This window comes from Rhinoderma darwinii, chromosome 4, assembly GCF_050947455.1.
Source record: "Rhinoderma darwinii isolate aRhiDar2 chromosome 4, aRhiDar2.hap1, whole genome shotgun sequence".
NCBI lineage: Eukaryota > Metazoa > Chordata > Amphibia > Anura > Rhinodermatidae > Rhinoderma > Rhinoderma darwinii.
The window spans coordinates 45679390-45701166 of NC_134690.1; the positions used below are offsets into that span (position 1 = coordinate 45679390).

Genomic DNA, 21777 nt, shown 5'->3' on the forward strand with positions numbered 1-21777 from the left:
ATTTGTATGGCAGCGTCCTGACTCAGCCCTCTGCCATACGGCAGGTAACCGGTGGGAGACTGGTTGGCCATGTTGAATTTCAACGTGCCCGATCTTAGTTAGTAGGCAATGGCTTTCTCTTTTATCCCTATTGAAAACACATGCACGCTCGGCCACGCATGCGTGTATATGGGGGAGTCAGGAGGAATAGCTGTCGGCCTAAGGGTCAGTTCACATGGAGTTTTTTGACGTGGAAAACGCGCAAAAAAACGGCCGAAAATGCCTCCCATTGATTTCAATGGAGGCGGAGGCAATTTTTCCCGTGAGCGGAAAAAACGGTTTGCTGGATAAAGGGACATGCCCTATCTTCGGGCGTTTACGTCTCTGACCTCCCATTGACATCAATGGGAGGCAGAGAAAGTGTATTTCGCAGCGTTTTTTGCCCGCGGCGATCAATGGCCGCAGGCGGAAAACGCCACAAATCGACGTGCAGGCGGAGCAAAATCTGCCTCAAAATTCCAAACGGAATTTTGAGGCAGATTTTCTGCCTGCAAAAACTGTGTGTGAACCCAGCCTAAAGCTATGTTCACACAGGGTATTTTGCCGAGTCTTTTGACGCGGAAACCGCGTTGCAAAACTCTGCAAAAACGGCCCGAGAACGCCTCCCATTGATTTCAATGGGAGGCGTCGGCGTCTTTTTCCCGCGAGCAGTAAAACTGCCTCGCGGGAAAAAGAAGCGACATGCCCGATCTTCGGGCGCTTCCGCCTCTGACCTCCCATTGACTTCAATGGGAGGCAGGAGAAAGCGTATTTCTCGCTGTTTTATGCCCGCGGCGCTCAATGGCCGCGGGCGAAAATCGGCGTGCAGGGAGAGGAATATCTGCCTCAAAGTTCCAAACGGAATTTTGAGGCAGATATTCCTCCCCCAAAATACTCCGTGTGAACATAGCCTAAGGCTGGGTTCACACGACCATGTAATGTACGGAACGTATTTCGGCCGGAAGACCCGGACCGAACACAGTGCAGGGAGCCAGGCTCCTAGCATCATAGTGATGTACAATGCTAGGAGTCCCTGCCTCTCCGTGGAACTACTGTCCCGAACTGTAATCATGATTACAGTACGGGACAGCTGTCCTGCAGCGAGGCAGGGACTCCTAGCATCGTACATCACTATGATGCTAGGAGCCCGGCTCCCTGCACTGTGTTCGGTCCGGGTCTTCCGGCCGAAATACGTTCCGTACATTACGGACGTAGCATGGTCGTGTGAACCCAGCCTAAGGGTGCAGGCACACGCGGCAGATTTTGTTGCAGAAATTTCTGTGACGGGAAATCGGTTGTATTCATCTGAATGGAACTTGCAGAAATCCAAACACTTGCTGCAGAAACCTTCAGATGAATGGAACTGATCTGCGGTCGCAGAAATTTCTCCAACACAATCTGCCGCGTGTGCCTGCACCCTTATTGTATTATTTCCAGCATTGGGCAGTTGTCATCACAATGAATGGTAGAGGTGATTGTTACGTGAAAGCTCACCGTTACCAAGACACTGATATAAAATGTACCGTTTATTGGCCTCCGAGCTTTGTCATTTCTAAGAAATTTGCGTTAATATGTACATGGCGAATCCTTCATATAAATGTATAGCTGCGCACACAAACACATGTAAAGACGTAAATGTAATAATAGTGAGATATAACATACAGTAGTGATTAGTCATCCTAGTGGAGAACACTAGCCTCTCCGCAGCCTTTAATGGCTGATAACAGGAAACAATAGGTCACACTTGGCTGCGCAGCAGGTGGAGATCGTCCCTGTGACTTATTTGATAGTAATGGCGAGAAGCGTGTCCGATAAATGCTCTGATGTTGCAGGTTTCCATTAATTTATAAAACTGATTTGAGTATCGATCACTGTTCTGCAACGAGTCTTCTCAGCTGTGGTAAAACTACAACCCCAGCGCAAAGTAAGGGCTTGTCCACACGTAACTGGCCGACGTTCCACTGCGGAAAAATCACACCATTACCTACGCTTTTTACTGCAGAAAATTGTGGATTTTGCTGCGTTTTTTTCCAAGTCTATGAGATGGTGACGTCTCCTGAGAAACGCAGCAATTCAGTCCACTTTTCGCAGCAGGAATTGACATGCTGCGGAACGAAAAATACGCACCGTAGGTTAATTTCAGGACTGAAATTTGACGCACCGTGTGGATGACCTTTGCTCACTCACCACCCAATTTTTTGTTACTGTATCCTGCTATGTATTTTCTGTCCACCATTCCGTTGTGTGGACCAGCCCTAAAGGCCCTTTAACACGGGCCAATCATCGGGCAAACGATCGTTCATAGACTGCTCATTCCTGATCATTGCCCTAATAATGTACGGGGACTAGCGATCGGAGTAATGAGCGCTCATCCCCATACATGGCTCCTTGTGAAAGGCGCAAACTAGCGCCAATCAACGAGCTGTCTCGTTGATCGGCGCGCGTTTACACAGCCCAGGACGGGCCGTGTAAGGACTTTTAGAGTTGTAGTTTCACAATAGCTGGGAAGGGACAGGTGGCAGACAATAGATATAGGTTCACCTTTCCACGTCTTTATTGGGGTTGTCTGCTTGGGGGCACCTCCTTTTAGTTTGCCCTGTTAGGAAATATTGGACTAATAGACAAAGTCCTGGTTTTAACCTCTTATGAGCCAAAGCCACAGTCTTCTATAAGCCTTAGAAGCGTATTGATTTCACTAAACATTTACATTGTGCCTTCTCCGGCAGTGATGGCTGAACAAGGGTCTCTCTGAAGACAGAGCCCCCACCTCCAGCTTGTATAAGGGGGAACCTGCAGTAGGAGCTGTGCTTGTCCGATCATTTAAAGGGGATGCTCAGTCTGATCTCACATCCAGCGTTTGCTAGGCATGCAGCCAGTCAATAAAAGGGGGAGAGAATCCTGTATGTTTCCCCCCTGCAGTGCCCCCTTGTGTTGTGTGGTGCTTTGTCTGCAGTACTGATAACGCCGCCCGGATTCACGTTTGATAAAGGATGGTCCTGCCATGTGAGAGCTTTCATGCCCATATATGGTAACTGCCATAGGCAAAGACTTTCTATTGGGACCGTCTGATTGTCACTAGGGTTACCTACTGATTCTCCCGCTGGTGACATTTTTTTTTTCTTCCCTTTTTTCCATCCTCCTCCTTCTTCTTTTTGAAGGACGTTGAAGTGAATTCGCATCCGGCATGTGAACAAGTGGCTGCATTGTACAGGTTGCAAAACAGGGATCACATTGTAGCTGCAGGATTTAATATCACTTAGCTAAAAGGATCTGCATTAAAATCCTCTGATAATAAGGTATTGTGTACGGTTCTGTGTGCCAGCACCAGGGATGCGTGACATTAACCCTTTGTGTTTCATATTGCATGCCGATCTCTTGTATTATGCAGAACATAATCCGTGTCTGTTACAGGTTATATGTTTGGATGTTTTTTTAGCCTTTATACATTACATTTGTGCTGCACTCCTACAGGTAATAAATGTCTTGTCTTCACAGTTTTGGGGAACTCATGGTAAGAAGGGAGATCTTTTGAAGTGGTCGTCCAGAATCTTGGTGGAAAAGGTAAACTCTTCATTTTCAATACTTTTTAATAATTTTCAATATCTGTATATCCAAAGGTAAAAAGCTTGCATGTCGGGGACAAGTCTTTGGAAACCCAATGTCACAGGATTTGATGACTGCTAATATGTGTTATCTAATGGACAGTCGCCATGAGATCATGGCTTTGGTATCGGTTCCTTACCGATTTAAGATCTCGGTGTGCTGTCATTGTTTACTTCTGGTAGATAGAAAAAAAATAATCTGTCCTGGTCTCACAACTGCATGGTTCGTTACTAGACACAGCTCTGCTAACTGTACTATAATGAGCCTCCTATGGGGAGATCTAACCTAAGGCTGGGTTCTCACATTAGACGCCCCCCCTAATGCGGCCAAATCCGCACCAATTTACGTCCTAGCGCGGTTTAGTCTGTATCGCGTCTGCAATGTGAGAACCCTGCCTTCAATGCTGATCTTTTGAAATTGGTTAGCCCACTTACTTTACAAGGTAAAGGGAAACCACCAAAGAAAACTACCCGACAGAAGATGTCGGGGGGGATAGAAGGATCGGGCAGCAGGGTTTCAACATGCCCAATCCTTTTGTTCTTTGGGGTAACAAGCCACTTTTGGAATTTTTTTTAAATTTTATTTAGTCCATCTGAAATGAATGCATGGTGAGATCGGCCGATTGCGATCGATCATTCCCACTTTGTGCATATGGAGGGGTTTAAAAAAGTCGAAATGTGAACCTTTGGCCAAATGCGCACGATGCGTATTATGTGCGGATTTACTTGCGGCAAATTTGCAGCGTAATACAGTACCAGCAAAGTAAATGAGGTTTCGAGTAATCTCATCTACAGGTTATGGAATTTTTCCGCATGTAAATTCACCTGTGGTGCGTATTTTAAAATCTGCATCATGTCAATTATTGTGTTTCCATCTCAGAATTGTATATAACAAGTTTATAAAAATAAAAAGCGCATAAAACCGTAGCGATTTCCGCATCAAAATGTAAAGGTAGCCCCTAATAACGCATCATTAAGTGCAGATATTTTACCTGCAATTCTTCTGCACCAAATGACACATAACGTGTGCATGTGGCCTTACCGCTGAACATGTGGACGGCGGTGCAGCAGTTTATACTGGTCATGACCGATCCACTGCATTCTGAGCCATCTTTACATGATGTGTATGGGCAGCTTTAGAGCCAATGGCCCACATTTACTGATGATGGCGTATTGTATGCTAGTCAAAGTGGAAAGGAGAGTTGCCAAGATTTGTGTCAAATTTTATTAAAAGACGCACATCCCTTTTATTAAATTTTACATTTTGTTAAATCTCTTTATGCCGGCTACTTGACCAGGTAAGACCAGGCCCACTTTAATCATCACTATGCAAATTTGGCGAGTAAGGAGAAAAGTCCCAAATGTTGCAAACGTTACGATGCGCCTTTTATGCCAAAAACTAATGTAAAACATTGAATGATGCGGGCCAATGTATATCTATATAACCAGTACTCTAATAACATACAGGCAAATGTCTAATTCCCCTCACCCCTCTCCAAATAAAGTCTTAGATGAGATCCGGAAATTTTACATGAGTACATGAGACGGCGTTTATGGCTTTGTCACTAGGGTGACTGATTTCTATGGGAAGTGTGACATTTTTTGAGTCCTGTGCTGACTTCACTGTTCGATAAGTAAATATCCTCTAGAAATGTGAGCAGCACTGCTACTATATGAAATATGTGCCAAAATACTGTAGACTCTCCTGTCTAAGTCCGAAGATTTGTGCATTATAAAAATATAAGTGTAAATACGCTCAAGACATATAGAGATCCCATCTGATGACTTGTAGTGAATCTCCAAATATTTAGGTGCAGCAGCTTTTACATACTGTCTTATTATTGCATTTAATGTATACGATAAGCTCCCCCTAGTGGTGGCTGAAGGCAAACAGAATGTTATCTTTTAAAGAAGCACTCCCAAGAAAGTCATGATTCCTTTGCCCGTTCGTAATGGGCAGCTTGTTCCTATATGGGCTTTTTATTTTCTCACTCAACGTTTCAGACATTCATAGGAAAACTGACTTCCGGTCCGCACACAAGACTCTGTGGCGATCACGTTATCAAACTGGGGACCCAAAACGGAGGCTGTTTTTAAAGAAATAATCACTTGGTGAGAAAATAAAAAGCAACACATAGGTACAGGATGCCCATTGCTCCTAAAATCCAATCCTCATAAAATAATAATGCTGGGCCATCTTTTCTTAGAATTCTGCATGATTATTTCTCCTGGAAATGTATGAATAAATTGACTATTGTTTTACCATAACTCTTGTTAAAGAGAGATGTCCACACACGATCATTATACTGTCCAATTAGCGTGAGACATCCTATTGTAAAGGGGAATGGTAATGCCTAGTTGTCAATTTACTCATACATTTCCAGGAGGAGTAGCGGAGGGACGGCACAATGCCGAGGTTTTACATAAAGCTGCTGCAGTGTTATTGTTATATGGAAGCACAAATATCTCCCAGCAGTGTATATTGGAAAGTCAGCTCTGCGCTCCAATGGCATATATTCATACTAACGGTGGCCCGCTGTTCTGAGATCCAATTTTGAGTACTAATTCTGGCCCTCTCTCTTTCCGGCCTTGTCTGACTGTCCATCCTCCCCTCTCTGCTCAGAGATGTCTTCCCGGCCTAATGTCATTCCTCTCCTTGTGTGTCCTCAAGCCCACGCTGCTCTGTCCTGCCAAGAAGACAAGTGCTGTTTGTTAAATCCCCTCCATGGATTAAAATCCCTTTTGAGAGACACCATTATTATGTAGTGAGGGGCGGTAGATGTTCTCATTCTGCTGACTATTCATTGTGAAGCCGTGCACGCACTTCCCCCAAATTTAAAGAACTTTCACCCCTCAAAATAAAAATATAAAAACAACTTGGATTCTGCTATTTCTTGCATCAATCTGGTCCAGTGAAACTGATGGGACATCCCTTGTGTGAGCTGAAATAAAAAACCTAGTTGTCACCACTGCAGTTCTACCTGCTTATCTACTGTATCGCAGATTTGCCATTGAAAAGCATAGAAGAGTTGGGTGACCACCCCTGTGAGCTGTCGGCTAGAGCTGTAATTGTAGTTCTATGTTCCCCCGGTATTTCCCAAAAAGTCTATGGCTGAATAGAATTTTTGTTCTGAGATTGTTGGGTGACAATCTTTACTGGAGTTTTCGCCTTGCTTTCCCAGACTTCTCAAATGTGCCTAATGCAGGAGCACAAAATATGTCACTCCATTATTAAAGGGGTATTCTAGCCTCCTAGCAGTTTTTTCACCCTTCCAGCGGATAGGTGAAAAATGCTGATCGGTGGGGGCCTAACCGCTGCCCCGCCACCGATCGTATGGTCCCTTATTCCCCCCCCCCCCCCCCCAGCTGCAAGACTGTAGCTTAGAGGTATTTGGAGAGGAGGCCCGGCATGCCCTCTCTCGCTCCATTTAAAGTTTATCTGGCCCTGTAGACTTTGAATGGAGCAGGGCCGCGATCAGTGGGAGTCCCAGCAGTTGGACCCTCACCAATATAGTTTTTTCACTTACTCAGTAGATAGGTGAAAAATGCTGGAGGCTGGAATACCCCTTTAATGCATAATTGGACAGATTTGCCAATGAGACTGTATGACAAAAAAGCGAGCTGTTGACATCTCTGGGATTATTTTGAACGATGTATTCTTTCTTAAAGAACCACATTATAAGTGCCCTGTCTCCTACATAAGGAGATCGGTGCTGTAATGTAGGCGACAGTAATGCTTTTTATTTTAAAAAAACAATCTATTTTTAGCTCGTTATTAGCGATTTTAGCTTTATGCTAATGAGTTTCCCAATGGACAACTGGGCGTGTTTTACTATTGACCAAGTGGGCGTTGTACAGAGGAGTGTATGACGCTGACCAATCAGTGACTAATCAGCGTCATGCACTTCTCTCCATTCATTTCCTCCGCGCATAGGGATCCTGTTAGATCCTTATGTGCTGTCTTATACTTACACATTAACGATACTGAAGTGTTTAGACAGTGAATAGACATTCCACGGGACGTCTATTCATAATCTCGACACTTCGTTACGGTTTCTGTGGTAGTTACAGCAGAGCAAGCGTAATCTTGCGAGATGACGCTGTAAATGACCGGTTACAGCGAGATTACGCTTGCAGTGCTGTATCTACCACAGAAACATTAACGAAGTGAATATAGCCTAAGGGTGAGGACCTAAAGATCTCCTGCTTTTGTATACAGACCCGGCGAGTGAATTACAGCATGACCTAAAGTAATTGCTCCTCTTTTGGCTCCAACATATCAAACGTCTGTTAAAACCCATAAAACGACGATGTCATTGGGAAGGGACGGATCCCAAGAGAGCTACTAATTTAAATGTCTGCACAACCAGGAGCTGTGTGGATACTCCCTGCCGTATGGGACGTATACTATGTGGACAAAAATATTGGGACACCTACATATTACACCTACAGGAGCTTTTATGACCTCTCATTCTGAATCCATGGTCATTAATATGGAGTTGCCTCCCCTTTTGAAGCTAAAACAACTTCCATTCTTCTGGGAAGACTTTCTACAAGATTTTGCAGTGTGTTTTTGAGTTTCCCATTCATCCAGAAGAGCATTTGTGAGGTCAGACACTCACGTTGGGGGAGGGGGCCAGGCTCACTATCTCAGTTCTAGTTAATCCAAAAGGTGCTGTATGGGGTTGAGGTCGGGACTCTGTGCGGGACAGTCAAGTTCTTCCACACCAAACTCACCCAATCAACCATACCCTTATGGACTTTGTGCACTGGGGCAATCATGCTGGAACAGAAAAGGACCAAACTGTTCCTGTGAAGTTGGAAGCTACGATTGTCCACAATGTCTTCGTATCCCGAAGCATTAAAGGATGGGTGTCGCAAATTTTATTTTTTTTATATAATATTGCTTTTAGTATGTTCTTAAAATACATTTTATTTATTTGTGTTTTGTGTTTTACTTTTTTCTTTTTTCTAACTTTTACTTCACTATGGGGGCTGCCATTTTGTTTTTCATCTCTGTATGTGTCGATTAACGACACATACTGAGATGGAATACGGCAGCTACAGGGCATAGGAGTCAAAGAACATGAGCCGTTCCATTGACTCTGCTTTCTGGCTCTGTACTATGCAGGTCAGAGTCACACAGCAGAGCAGCTGTTTGCAGAGAGACAGCAGGCGCCATACTGAAGACCAGCTGTACTGCAGGTAAGGACTGTGTCTCTGTCTGTCCCACTCTGTCTCTCACAGACCCCCCCCGCTCTCGTGACCTCCGACGGGCCCCCCACCAGTCGTGCAGGAGACTCTGTATAAAGGACACATGATGTAACTGTCCTGTGAATGCTGGGTGATAATATGCCCGCTGTTAGTGTGGTACCCAGCTTTCCCAGACCCCTGAACGATAAATCTCGTTGTGCTGAGACTGAGAGGTTCACCAGTCACATTCCCAAACAGTCTCAGTACAACTAGAGAGATTTACCGTTCAGGGGTCTGGGAAAGCTGGGTGACCACCATTACCCTTCCTACTGGAGTGTGAGAGGTTCATTAGTCACACCCCCCAAACACACTCCAGTTGGAGGGGTAATGGTGGTCACCCAGCTTTCCCAGACCCCTGAACGGTAAATCGCTCTTGTTGTGCGGAGTCTGAGAGGTTCATTAGTCACATCCCCAAACACTCCAGTAGGAGGGGTAATAGTGGTCACCCAGCTTTCCCAGAAGCAGATATAACCAGGAAAGGGCTGGATGGACGGGCTAAGGGTGCACAGGGTTTTTGGTGATCCCCCTCTGTCATGTGATCGGACTTAGGCTACCGGTTCATCAGACGGGCTTCACGTGACTATAAATCTGTCCATAACAAGAGACAGTTCACTCAGGACAAGCCCTGCCCTCATGCCGTAGTTGTATGGTTCTGTCTGCAGTGATGGCGGTGGGTGGCTCTGACACCCGCCTCCCCCGTCGGGTCATCTCAGGACAGCAGGGGTGTCCGGATTGGAGACGCAGCGCCACACCTGTCCTCAGGTTGTGTCTGGTATTGCAGTTCACCTCCATTGAAGTGAATAGGACAGAGCTGTAATACCACACGATCGGAGGACAGGTGCGGCGCCATGTTTTCCTGGACGACCCCTTTAAGACTTTTCCCGTGTGTGTGGCAGAGCGGAGTGTGCACGGGCACCGCTGATACTTCATAGCCGCTTATCAGCTGTTTTGAAGAATCAGCGGTGAGCACCCCCCCCCCCCCACACACACGCACACAAATCCCCCAATCACGCAAAATCAAGTGTAATCAAGCGTATTTTTTAATGTTTTTTTGCACTTAAATGTGCAAAAAAAGAAAAATGTCAAATACACGGCGTGTGAACCGGTCAACTGAAAAGTCATTCACTTCACTTTCATCATTCTAAGGCTGGGTTCACACGACCTATTTTCAGGCGTAAACGAGGCGTTTTACGCCTGAAAAGACAGCTCCAATACGACGGCAAACATCTGCCCATTCATTTCAATGGGTTTGCCGATGAACTGTGCCGACGACCTGTCATTTACGCGTCGCTGTCAAAAGACGGCGCGTAAAATAACAGCCTATGGCAAAGAAGTGCAGGACACTTCTTTGGATGTAATTGGAGCCGTTTTTCATTGAATCCAATGAAGAACAGCTCCAAATTACGGCCGTAATTAACGCCTCGCAAAACGCGAGTACGAGCAATTACGTCTGAAGTGACGGAGCGGTTTTCTCCTGAAAACAGCTCCGTTATTTCAGACGTAAATGCAGTTAGCGTGTTCACATACCCTAAGGGTATGTTCACACACAATGTTTTCAGCTGAAAAATCGGAAGCAGAACAGGGCGACAGGGTGTTCTTTACATCGTAGTTTTCCAAAAACGGCACGTAAAAAGACGCCCGACCAAAATGAAGTGCACATCACTTCTTGGGACGTTTTTGGAGCCGTTTTTCATTGACTTTATAGAAAAACAGCTCCAAAAATGGCCGTTAAACACGAGTTTGATTAAAAAATGGCTGAAAGTCAGGTTTTCCCTTTGTTTAGTAAGAGTGTGAACAAAGCCTTAGCCTTTTGGTGTGTCCTATAACTTCTGCCAGCTGCAGAATCACACCCAAAATGGCTGCCGGACACTGCTTGGCAATTTGAAGACACCTTTTCCTGGCTTGTGGGAGGAGGGGTGAGGATCCCTCCCACATTTACAGCAGCTGTAAGTCAGGTTGCTTTGCCTTATTCAACTTGCTGCAATTCTCGGAAGTGCCGCCCCCCCCCCCCCTTGGTGGCCAACATAGGCAAACATGTAAAATTATTATTTCATTTTGAATACTTTCCACCATATGGAAAAAAGAAATATATAATACAGTACAGCAAAAAACGTAAAATATAATAGAAATAAGTAACGACACTTTAAAAAAAAAAAAAAAAAAAAGTTTCATTTGCGACACATTCCCTTTAACCCCTTAGTGACCAGCCCATTTTAGGCCTTAATGACCAAGCTATTTTATTCGTTTTTCTATAGTCGCATTCAAAGAGCTATAACGTTTTTATTTTTTCGTCTACATAGCTGTATGAGGACTTGTTTTTTGCGGGATTAGTTGTGCTTTTTAATGGCACCATTTTTGGGTACATATAATTTTTATATTAACTTTTATTAACCTTTTTGGGGGGATTATAAAAAAAACTGAAATTCCGCCATTGTTCTATGCGTTTTTAAATTGACGCCGTTCACTGTGCGACGTAATTAACATGTGACCTTTATTCTATGGGTCGGTACGATTACGGCGATACCACATATGTAGAGGTTTTTTTATGTTTTACGACTTTTGCACAATAAAAACACTTTTGAACTAAAATTATTTGTTTTTGCATCGTCGCTTTCCAAGAGCCGTAATTTTTTTATTTTTCCATCAATGTAGTGATTTTTTGGGCTTGTTTTCTGCGGGACAAGACGTAGTTTTGAATGGTACTGTTTTGGGGTACATGGGACTTATTGAATCATTTTTATTATGACTTTTTTGGGGGGCAATGGAAAGAAATTGCAATTTCGGCATAGTTTTTGGCGTTTTTTTTTACGGTGTTCACTTTGCGGTTTAAATTACATATTAACTTTATTAATGGAGTCATTACGGTCGCGGCGATACCACATATGTGTACTTTTTTTTTTTTTTTACACTTTTACTAAATCACTTTTTATGGAAAAAAATGGTTTTATTTATTTTTTTACTGTACTTTTTATTAATAATCTTTATTTCACTTTGATGACTTATTTTATTAGTCCCACTAGGGGACTTTACTGTGCGATGTTCCGATCGCTGCTATAATGCTCTGGTATACTTCGTATACCAGAGCATTATTGCCTGTCAGTGTAAATCTGACAGGCAATCTGTTAGGACGTGCCTCCGGCGCGTCCTAACAGGCATATGTCCAGGGCAGACCTGGGGGCTTTTATCAGTCCCCCGGCTGCCATGACACCCCATCGGAGACCCGCGATTGCATTCGCGGGCCGCGATGGGTGACAGAGGGAGCGCACTCCCTCTGTAAACAAAGTTAAATGCCGCGGTCGCTATTGACGGCGGCATTTAACGGGTTAAACGGCCGCGATCGAAGTAAACTTCGATCGCGGGCGTTGGAGCAGGAGCTCAGCTGTCATCAGACAGCAGAGCCCCGGCTCCTGCCTGCACGGGAGACCCGTGCAGGATTTAGACTAGGCTGACGTGAAAAGGCGTCAGCCTAGTCTAAAGCCCAGTAGTGAATCACGTGAAAAGGTGTATTAGTGGTCACTAAGGGGTTAAGGCCCTGTTCACACTGAGGGTTTTTTTTACACGTTTTTTGAAGCGGAAACCGTGTGTGTGTATCTCTCTATCCACAAAATAAAGAGCACAGAAGCAACTCAAGCTTGAAAATGCTTCCATTGAGGAAGTGAAACGTTGCATGTGCTGGGTGATTGAACTCCTCACTTTGTTCTGAGCGCTGCTTCTGTGCTCTTTATTTTGTGGATATTCCTCATATAGGGAGAAGTCACTCCTTATTTTTGAAGCATAGCACCGACCAACTTTGTTTTTTTTTGTCACAGTGCTGCTCCTTCCTTGGTTTATTATATATATAACACACACTTGTTTTTTTAATTCGCTCTATGGGTTTTTCTGCTAGTCTTGCCATGTAATTGTTGTGTGCTGCATAAATTACTGTGACACAAGGCCGCATTGTATAATCTGTGAGCGGCTCGGTATGTAGTGGAACAATCCGACCTCCCTCCTCTCCGCCAGAGCTGCCACTGCTTTTGCTGGGATTTCCCGCATGGGATGCCAGAACTTCCTAACAATAGCTTTATATGCGTCCACTTTTTTTTTTTTTCTTCTATTGTAAATCTACTGTTTCGGCCTCTAAACACTGGATAAGTGTAGACTCCGACGTTACATGACAGCGCTGGGGGTAGAGGGTCACTTCTTTGCACAGAGTAAACATCGGGCATCCCACATGCAGAAGGTCCATAAACTCCATGCAGGAAATCCCGCAGCTGTGCTGCTTTGCTAGTGACATTACCTTGTAAAGTACCACAGATGGGAAATAATAACCTTCCAATTTTTTAAAGCTATTTTCTGAGGCTGTGGGATGGGCTGATTTGTTAGTATTGCTGCTGAAGTGTGGGCCTCCATTCTGAGATGGTGTCACGGACAATTTAAAGCCCATCTCCAAATGACACACAACTAACAATCTATCTTGTTTCTTGACAACAACCTTGTCATGCGTGTTTCTTTTTTTTTTTTTTTAACTACTGAATCTGGAGGATATATTCAGTCACCGAGAGGGAAGCCAAGTGGTTGCTAGGCAACCTACAGTAACCTCTCTGCAGAATACCATGTAAGCTGTGATTTGTTGGCACATCTGCGCACTCTCGCTTTGACATTAATGGGGCACGTTGCTGCTATGGTCTCCCACAAGCTATCTTGTGGTCCGCTTATGGGACACTCTATGAAATAAGGATTGACACAGGGATCGGTATCAAAATTTCTCCTCGTTTAAAAAATACTTGATGTTTAATATTCTACCATGTTAAGCAGCTATGAAACAGCAATAGATACAGCGGAGACTTCCTCCATGCTATATTGTGAATGTGCATGATGGCTGCAGGGAAAGTAAAATCCTCTAACCTTCCCCCTCACACCCTGCTGCCCTATAGCTGACACTGAGTTATACAACTTTAACGTGGTGCATCTAAGGCCCCCTTCACATCAGTGTATTGCCGTTCTTCGTAGGTATACGTGATGTCAGAAGCTGTAATACCGGAGTCCCAGAGCATCGCAAGCACTTTGTCTGGGGGCTCCGGCTCTGGGGAAGCTCCTGACATCACTGGCCATATATGGACAGTGATGTCAGGAGGTTCCCCAGGACCAAAGTCCATTTCCAACGCTCTGCCCAGGGACTCCGGCATTGGGAAGCTCCCGATGTCACTGTCTAATACATGTGCAGTGCTGCCCGGAGCTTCCTGATGTATATGTTTAATGTATACCTGTGACGAATGCAATACAGCAACATTCTTAACCCATAGGCTCCAATGTTTAAAAGAAAAATGAGGCGTACCCCGTGGTGTAAGTTTTTTTTTGTGGAATCTCACAGGATGATTTAGCATAGTCTCTACTACACTATTTCTTCCTTCAAAAAAAGGTATTGTGACCTATACCTGCCCGACGGACGCCGAAAGGACACGGTTTTGGTTTCCGTTGGGCTAATGGAGCCCTTTGACCAAGTGTAGTGTGTGTATCTTGGGAACTTTTCTGACGTACAAGATAAACGTAGGACACAAACACAATATGAAGTGGGCCAAACAGATGTCCTAAGAAAATATTGAACAGTCCCCAAACTCCTGTTTTGAGTTTATGCCAGAAAGTGTCCCCTGTGGATTTAAAGAAAGTGCTCTCTGGTATGTAGCACAACGGGCAATTTGCTCGCTCTTGTAGCCCCCAAAATACAGAAATGTAGCATTACGTGCTCTGCAAATGATCAGCCAACCATATAAGCTGCCGTTTACACCTCTTGGCTCTCTCGCTATGATGTTAATGGGGCACGTAAAAAGGGTTTTAAGATGTTTCCTACCTCTTGTGATTTCCACAACCCAGTAATACACTGCCTGAATTATTATTTTTTTTATATCTTTTTTTCTCCTCCATCTTCCACCAAGCAGTGCACAGATTGACCCTGGGGCAGCCGTCCGTTCACTACTCCCCCAGCAGCAAACCTCATTAAATGTTTATCGATCTTCTTGTGGATTTAAAGTTTGACCTTTTTTATTGTGGATGTAAAATGGATTTCTGCACAGCAGTGCGACCGCCCCGAGGAAGGGTCAACGTGGACTGTGCATAATATACAGTGGGACATCTAGTCATCTAGACACGGGGGCAGATGCTTCTCTTAAATAATATAAAGGTTCTATTTGTTCATATACCTTTCCCTACAATATAGGATAATCTGGAAATCCTGTATAGAAAGTCTCGTTCTCACAGCACGTATGCTGAAGTGTCATCAAAACATCGGCGACTGCTACAGATTTAGGAAAAGTTGATTTGACGTTGTGGAAAACTGCATCAAAACCGCAGGTAAAATCCGCAATGGTGCATTTTATTTTTTTTTTAAATACGGTTTTAGGTGTGGTTTACATTATTAGGTGGACATAGGCGTGGATTTCGGTGCGTTTTTTTTCTAAACTTGTCAGATACAATTGTCAGGCAGAAAAGGAAGATAAATTGACAAGCTGCGGATTTTAAAATATGCACTGGATTACACACTGGATTTGCCGCATGAAAATTTGCAGGTAATACGCAGTGTTTGCATGGGGCCCAAGCAGAGGAAATGTCTGGCTGGTCACAGCTTGCCGGGGGTTCAGACCTGGAGCCCTGATAGTCAGCTGATTGCTTTGGCGGCTCCCAAATAAAAAGGGGCTGTTGGTGGGGAGACAACCCCCTTTAATACAATTAAACTCTCAGTAGTGAGCTACAGAACTTGTCATTTATTCATTTAATTTGTATAAAACTGGAAGACCCCTTTTACCTAGCAGTATGCCTATGAAGTGTGGGAAGAAATTTGGGAACCCAAATAAGCCATAGGTAGAATGTACACATTCCCACTCAGGACCCCAGTGCTAATAGTGCTAACCACTGAGCTGTTTACCTGCCCTATATACCAGACAACCCCGTCCCTTTCCCGAAACAGCGCCACTCTTCTTCATGGGCTTCATTTACCCATTGATACGCTTGTAAGTAGTAACCTAAACACTGGTTAATTTAAAGTGTCCGCACAGGTCCACGAGTCGGCTAACGAACCAATAGGACCATTTTATATTTTGGAAGGAGTTTTCTTTTAAAGGTGAAGTCTATGAGCATTTTCTTTGATTCAAATGATCTTTATAATCCGGTAAAGTGTCTAAAAAAAGAACAGCTGGATGTGCAGTCTGTTTTGTTTGGCCTTATATCTGCCCTAGAATATAGCACTGCCTTGTCTTATCCAAATTTATAAGCAAATTGCTCCACCTAGTGGACACATTCTAAAATAGCACATGAACGATGTAATATACATTGGGGTTTTCTGGTTCGGACCACTTCTTTCTAAACATCCTATATGGGTACGCTGAGCTAATATAGAGGGTGATGAGTGTAGTCTCCCATTAGTGGTAGCCAAGGGCCATGTCCCACAATGCTCTGTGTCTAAAGGGCCACGGGCATCTTTTATGAACATTGAATGCTTATTTGGACACCCTGCTTTCAATTGCAAGAAAGAAAAAAAAAAGTTTTCCAAAAACTTTAAGCGAATGTAGGCATGCCAAATTATAGTATGATGTATTTGAATAAGTTGCCCCATTGACTTCAAAGTGAAAAAAGAAAAAGTATAGATCAGACGTGTTTTTTTTTTTTATAGCATAAATGAAAGCCTGAAACACTTCACTATTGCCTACAAAATTACACCATACTTTTTGCCCATAGAAAACCAGATACTTAAAGGGGGTGAGTAATGACAGACATTGATGACCTATTGGCAGACTATACAATAAATGCATGATCAGCAGGGGGCAGACTTTTGCCCTTGGCTAGAAAAAAAAAAAGGTCAGTGGCTTAAGAAAATTGCCGTACCCCTTCAGGCCCTGACATCTGCTTGGCGCTCTGCAGGGACCATATGTATCGGATAAAAACGTTGCTTAATAGATCCCACCGCGACAGGTACTAGTAATACCATATCTAAAGTTTGTAGGATGAGCGTTTGTTATGGCTGATCTTTAAAAGCAAGAGCAACTTAAAATCAAAAGCCATTGGTAATTCTGCCTAGTGATGTCATGTGACATCACATACAGTACCAGAACGCAGCGGGAGCTAGGTGGTCATGTGATCTTCACATGACATCACCAGGCCTTTCTAAAATGAAGTCCATGAGTGGAATTTCAACTCTATACTCCTTTTAATGACTGGTTATTGTTTTCAGATTTTCTGCATTTTTCTCCAGCAAACAGCAGGGGGCAGCAAATGATAGCAGATGACCATCTTGCCTCCCGTGTAAATGTCTATACGCTAGTCTGAGAGCGTCTCCTTCTCAGGAAATCTACGGAGTAGCATTGCAGAGTTGTGAAAACAGCTGCACAATGTCTGCCTATGTGTGTTCGGTTTCCTGGCTTCCCCGGACAATACCTTGCTTGATACAAATGATAGCGTTGTACTTGGCTTCTCTCTCTCCGGTCATGTTTATTATGGAGCATTTCACATACGATTCTTTCTAAAACCCATGAAGTTCCACATGATAAATATTCATTCAGAAACGTGTGCAGGGTGTGACTCGTTACCCTTTACTGCAAGTTCAGCTTTAACGTGCGCTCATATTTTAGGGAATTGCATTATGAGTCCCTAATAAACATCCATTTTCCTATTCACTGTCTTTACTGGTGGGAAGAACTCTGGTATTTGCATCATTGTGTCAGTCAGCAATAAACACCCTCAATGCTGGCTCCATTCCGGAGGTATGGGCACCACAGGGTGAGGCCAGACATGCAATGAATTTATTTCATAATCCGCATGTGTTACATGCAGATTTTACACTATGCATCACGAAGTGTAAAATCCACAGCTTTTCCGCACAAGAATGAGCATTCTGCGGATTTGAGCAAAAAAAATTCCACTACAACTTCAAACTTCATCCACTATTGTAACGTAGTTTGCTGTGAATACCACACCGCGTATCCACCACGTCTGGCCTCCTAATGAGAGGACCTGTGTTCTGCTGACCATGCCTGTTCTTCCCTATGACCTGATTTGGGCCCTGTTCACATCTGTGTCGGAGGCTCTGTTAGGTGCTTCCGGCACAGATTCCGCGGTTTTTGCTGGACAAAATGGCGGAAACCCGACAATGCATTAAAGTCAATGGCTTCCATCATGCAATGGATCCGGAGTTTCCAGCATTCTCGTTTTGCTCCTATGATGGGGCAGATATGAACGGGCCATAACATGTGCCTTTTGTCTTTTGGAACAACCACTGTAAGATTTGAGTTGAGATTTTTCATTAAGAAATTATTTTGCTTCTAAAAATATTAGTGTTTTTCCAGTCTCTAAAAATTGATGGCCTAATCCTCAGGATAGGCCATCAATAGCTGATGGGTTGGGGTCCGACTCCTGGACTCCCTGCCGGTCAGCTGTTTTGAAGGGGGTGCAGCGAGCGCTGCTTCCCCTTCATTTCTTGCTCACTGTGAATCGCCGACGCTGATGTAGCGGCGATTCACATGTATTGCAGCCGCCTTCTCCCATTCACTTCAATGGGAGAGAAGGCTGCAATACCTGTGAGTCACCGCTACGTCCGTGTCGACGATTCAGTCAGCAAGAAGCAATGAAGGGAAAGCAGCGCTTGTACAATCAGCTGTTTTGAAGGGGGTGCAGCGATCGGCGGGGTCCTGGGAGTCGGACCCCGAACCCATCAGTTATTAATGGGCTAGCCTGAGGATTAGGCCATCAATTTTTAGGGACTGGAAATCCCCTTTAAATTATCTTCTTGGTTGTGACGTCTTTTACATGCCACAGGTTTCTTAACTTTTTTTTTTTTGCTCTTGACCATTGAAACAAGTTATTTAAAAATGTTCTCATTCTCGAAAGTTTTTGAAAAATCTGGTTAATACAGCCCAACTTAGGGACTGGCATAATTTGGTTGCTGCTTTACCCAATTTTGCTCTGAACAACGGAGTCCGATTTGGACAGTTTGGTTGCTACAGATACACTGCCTAACAACTAGTCGGGTTGTCGGGCAACACTTGCCTAGCCAGCAGTCTTTTATACGTTTTTTGGCCCAATTCTCATTCACTACAATAGACCAGTCCATTACTGCAAAGGTCCAAATGGAAATAAGACTGTATATAAACGTGCCCTAATAAAGGTATTTACCCCTGAACCAACCCCTTTAATGAAGAATCGGGGGGTACAAAGCGAGGGATTACAGCGGAACTAGCATGATCTGAGCTTTCCATCAGAACGGGGCCTTGACTAAAACAAATAGAAACCATAGGTTTCAGTTTGCATCACCATTGATTTCAATGATGGCAGATCCAGTGCTAATGGTTTCCGTTTTTTGTCTCCGTTGTGAAAGGTTTCCATCGTTTTGACGGAATCCATAGCGTAGCTCAAAACAAAGTAGTTCACAATTCAACTTGATTTTTACAGGTTTAATATAAGGAATAAAGCTACAAAAAAGTTGAGTGAGTTTGTAAAGACATTGGGGGAGATTTACAAAACTGGTACACAGGAAGAGATGTTGAAAATGATCAGATTGCTTCTCTGCAAAATTAGATCTGGAATAGTATTGGTTGCTGTTGGCAACAACTTTTCTTCAGTTTTGAGAAAAATCTCTCCCGTTGCATTACTTATCGTATAATTTTGCAGAAATCCTCAGGGAAATCCACACCAAATCATGTGGTTTTACCCTCGGATTTCCTAAGAAGCAAAAAAAAATAAACACATTAATTTAAAATCGCTGATTTTGCTGCTGATCCACAGGTAATTTGGAGCAAAATCTGTAAGACCGGGTTCCCAAATAGCGTAAACGCTGCAGAATTTCTGCAACAGAATTCTGTGCTGAAATCCTGCAGCGTTTACAGTAGCCGCAAAGTGGATGAGATTAAGGCTATGTTCACACGGAGTATTTTGGGGGAGGAATATCTGCCTCAAAATTCCGTTTGGAACTTTGAGGCAGATATTCCTCTCCCTGCACGCCGATTTTCGCGGCAATTATCTCGCCGTATTTCGCCCGCGGCCATTGAGCGCCGCGGGCATAAAACAGCGAGAAATACGCTTTCTCCTGCCTCCCATTGAAGTCAATGGGAGGTCAGAGGCGGAAGCGCCCGAAGATAGGGCATGTCGCTTCTTTTTCCCGCGAGGCAGTTTTACTGCTCGCGGGAAAAAGACGCCAACGCCTCCCATTGAAATCAATGGGAGGCGTTCTCGGGCCGTTTTTGCCGAGTTTTGCGACGCGGTTTCCGCGTCAAAAAACTCGCCAAAATACCCCGTGTGAACATAGCCTAAGAAAACCAATGCAGCGTAAACATTAATAAATTGACCTGTGGTGCAGAATTTAAGTCCGCAGCGTGTCCATTAATGTTTTGTTTTCGTCGCTATTCTGTTGAGGGTTTTCCCCATTGAATTCAATGGGGATGCAGCACCCACAACAGAAAGCAAAGTGTTGCGACTTTTGTGGCGGAATCGCAAAGATTCCGTTGCAAAAACTCAACGCCGGTAAAAAAGAAAATCCTACTTACAACTCCCTGCTTCTTCCTGCAGTCAGACCTCCTGGGATGACGCTTCATCCCATGTGACCACTGCAGCCAATCACAGGCTGCAGCGGTCACATGGCCTTTTGTGTCATCCAGGGAGACCGGACCGCAAAGGAGTGACGCATCACCATGACAACAGCCTAGGTAAGTATGGGCAGTTTATTTTATTTCTACGCTATCACAATGTGAAGCGGTTTTACGGACAGAATGTGTGCTGCAGGTTCCAGGTCCGATACGCTGCGTCGTTTTTCTGCAGCGTATCCGACCCGTGGGAACTCGACCTTACTCTAGGATTTGATTTCAGTCTTTAACTTCCCTCATTGAAGTAAACGGGGAAAATCCGCAACAAATCTGTGCTTATTCCACAACAGAAATTGACGTGCTGCAGATGTAAAATCGAATGCACTTGCCTGCTACTATATCTTGCTGCAAATTTGGACAGAAAATCTGCAGCGTTGTCGTTCCCCTTTTTATATGTGCATTGACCATTCTGCTAGTTGTCGTTGCAAACCGTTGACAAGCCCATAGTCAGACGCAACCCTAACCGCTCGGCTGAGATTCCTGAATACGGTACGTTTTTCTTTGTCTACCGCCTCGTGTAAAGAATATAAAGAACTAGAGCAGGCTCTGTGCAAACATTGAGCTAGGAAGAAATGTGGGAGAATTCAGCTCTGGAACCTGCAAAATTGTGAATGCAGCTCTAGATTATACTACAGCCTGTAATTTGGGATTGTAGTATTGATAAAGTTACAATTACTCTACGTAAAAAGCTCCGTATTTTGAAGATCGTTTTACAAAGATGGACTTTCCCTTTAAGGAAAATGATGTTCCCATCCCTTTTTTAGTTTAAATATGTAGGTTAAAAAGTCAGTTGTACTGAATGTTGGTATTCATACTACATACGTTGTTCCGAGCGGTGTACGTCGCAGTCACTGCCGTTCGTTCTTGTCAATGAATTAATTTAAAAGCAGAAGAAATGCCTGAGGATTAGCGTTTCCCAGCTCCATGTCACCGTCCCGGCCTCGTACCCACAGGCGCATTATGTTTCATGAAGTTTGACGTGCTCCGCAGGGCCAGGTAGAGAAAGTGTATTGACTGGGAGTCCTTGTCCCTGGTTAAGCCTGGAAGCCACAGTCTCCAGCTCCTGTCTGCAGAGTAATGTGGACACGTTTATTACATTTACAACAGCCGAGCATTTACTAAACAAACGTGCGCCCTTAATTCACATGACTGCGCCTAATCACATCACCAGCGGCCCCCGGGTGAAGGTAAACAAATCCTCCTCCACCACCTTCCCCGTTCAGATAATGTTACACATTGTGAGGCTTTATTAACTGAAAATAAAAACACGTTTTCTTTTGCAGACAGGCAGCGGCCTTTTT

The 21777-nt window shown here is 44.1% G+C and overlaps 1 protein-coding gene across 6 annotated transcripts in view; it reads left to right on the plus strand.

Moving 5' to 3' along the window:
• Nucleotides 1-21777, plus strand: part of CYRIA (CYFIP related Rac1 interactor A) — a 79438-nt gene that overhangs the window by 39708 nt on the left and 17953 nt on the right. For 3 of the 6 annotated variants that reach the window (XM_075861082.1, XM_075861076.1, XM_075861079.1), the window contains exon 2: nucleotides 3514-3579. The gene's annotated coding sequence lies outside the window, so the exon portion shown is untranslated. Of the gene's footprint in view, nucleotides 1-3122; nucleotides 3315-3513; nucleotides 3580-16516; nucleotides 16605-21777 lie in introns of those variants that run through there. The other 3 variants (XM_075861077.1, XM_075861081.1, XM_075861083.1) reach the window with 3 other exon arrangements.